Here is a 2,368-nt window from a genome sequence, read left to right as displayed (position 1 = left end):
CCAAAGCCCGTGCTCTTTCCATTGAGCCATGCTGCTTCATTCTGCTTCACGCTGCTTCATGGGTAATTCGATTCTGCCATTTCAGATGCTCCTGCTGACGGCAGGGGTGAGGAAACTTCAGACTTCTAAAGCCATACAGGCCCCAAATCTGCAGAGAACAAGTCCTGACCATCAGGAAAAGCCCATCGGCATCAGGTTCACAGGGCAGGCTACCGGGTGATGACGCATAGACTGTTCACGTGAATTAATCAGGGCTATAAGTGATGAGCTCCACCTCGGGACTCCCACATCTCACCGTTTCCTCAGGTTTTAACCAATTAATCAATCAATTCGATGATATTTATTGAGCTCTTACTGTGTGCATAGCACTGGACTAAGCGCTTGGTAGAGCACAATAGAATGGAGTTTGTAGACCTGTTCCCTGCCCACAACAAGCTTACAGTTCAGAGGGACAGTCTAGAGTCAATCAGTCAATGATATTTATTGAGTGATTACTGGGTGCAGAGCACTGTGCTGAGTATTGGGGAAAGGACAACACGACAGAGTTGGTAGACACATTCCTGCTCACAATGAGCTTACCCAGATGTTCGTGGTGGAAAGCAGGATGAGTTGGAAGTTCTCTTCACTGAGAAGTAAGACTCTCATCCTACCTTTCTGAATGCTCCTTTTTTAAAAATGGTATTTATTAAGTGCTTACTATGTGCAAAACACTGTTCTAAGCACTGAGGAGGTTACAAGGTGGTGAGGTTGTCCCACAGGGGGCTCACCGTCTTCAACCCCATTTTACAGATGAGGTAACTGAGGCACAGAGAAGTTAAGTGACTTGCCCAAAGTCACACAGCTGACAATTGGCAGAGCCGGGATTTGAACCCACGACCTCTGACTCCAAAGCCCGTGCTCTTTCCATTGAGCCACGCTGCTTCTCAAGAAGCAGCTCCAACAACTTGGAGCTCAAGTGATGCTCCAAGAAGATGATCTGCCCAGCATTGCACAGTAGAGAGTGCAGTGGGATAGGCTGAAGACACAGACATGAATGAGAAGACTGAAACAATAATCTAACAACACTGAGACTAGAGCTTAGACCAGAGCTTAGTTGTTTGGATAGAGAAGAAGGAGTGATGCATCACATACTATTTATAAAAAACCAGGAGGTTTCAGCAATACGTTGAATGGAGAATCGAAAGACAGAAAGGCGTTCAGAATGACACAGAGATTATGAATTTCTATCCATCACTCAGTCGATCAATCATATATACTTAGTGCTCACTCTGTGCAGAACACTGTACTAGATGCTCAGAAGAGTACAATAGATTTAGTAAAGATTATTCTTATTTATTTAGCATTATTTATTTAGTAGAATAATTATTTAGTCGAATAATTTCTATCCTCGCTCTCTCCCTCTCAGTATCACACCTGGAGAGTTTCCAGTACTCTACCCGTCTTGGTTATGGGAAGAAGAGTCAAGCAGAGGCATACCCATTCCAACCCTAGCTTGGCCAGTGGCTAGTGAGTAGAAGGCAATCTGCTACAGGTCACAACTCACCCGTGCTGGGCAGCAGTGGCATGGGAGAGAAGTGAAAGTGGAGATTCAAGTTTACTGTGTGGAAGAAGGCAGTGGTAAAATACTTCTGTATTTTTACTACAAAACTCCATGGATACAGTACCAAAACAATTGCAGATGGAGGTGGGGCATTCTGAGAGACATGTGTCCTTGGAATTGCTATGGGTTGGAAACAACTTGACAACATAAGACAAGATCCTTGCCCTTAATGTGTTCACAATCTACCAGGGGAGACAGACACCAAAATAAATTACAAACAGGAGGAAGCAAAAGAGTGTAAAAAGATGTATATAATTGCTATTGCAGGGCCAGGGAGTGGGGAAGAGGGGCCAGGGAAAGGAGGGTGAATGCCTAAGTGTTAAAGTAATGCAGAAGTTCTGGAGTGACGGTAGTAGGGGGAAATAAAAGCAGCATGGCCTAGTGGATAGAGCACAGGCCTGGGAATCAGAAAGACCTGGGTTCTAATCTCTGCTCTGCTACTTGTCTGCTGTATTACCCTGGGAAAGTCACTTCACTTCTCTGTACCTCGGTAACCTCACCTGTCAAATGGGGATTTAATAATAATAATGGCATTGGTTAAGCACTTAGTATGTGCAAAGTACTGTTCTAAGTGTTGGGGAGGATACAAGGTGTTTGGGTTGTCCCACGTGGGGCTCACAGTCCTAATCCCCATTTTCCAGATGAGGTAACTGAGGCACAGAGAAGTTATGTGACTTGCCCAGAGTCACATAGCTGACAATTGGAAGAGTCAGGATTTGAACCCATGACCTCTGACTCCCAAGCCTGTGCTCTTTCCACTGAGCCACA

The 2,368-nt window shown here is 45.0% G+C and overlaps 1 non-coding gene across 1 annotated transcript; it reads left to right on the top strand.

Annotated features, from left to right (window-relative positions):
• Positions 1-1,395: 1,395 nt before the first annotated feature.
• LOC119935680 lies at positions 1,396-1,533 on the top strand. The gene has a single exon (XR_005453412.1). It is a non-coding gene; the product is annotated as a small nucleolar RNA SNORA7 (small nucleolar RNA).
• The last annotated feature ends 835 nt before the right edge of the window (positions 1,534-2,368 follow it).

The sequence above is a fragment of the Tachyglossus aculeatus genome, chromosome 1, assembly GCF_015852505.1.
Source record: "Tachyglossus aculeatus isolate mTacAcu1 chromosome 1, mTacAcu1.pri, whole genome shotgun sequence".
Classification (NCBI taxonomy): domain Eukaryota; kingdom Metazoa; phylum Chordata; class Mammalia; order Monotremata; family Tachyglossidae; genus Tachyglossus; species Tachyglossus aculeatus.
Note: the sequence above shows the minus strand (reverse complement) of the source record. Positions and strands in the feature narration are given on the sequence as shown.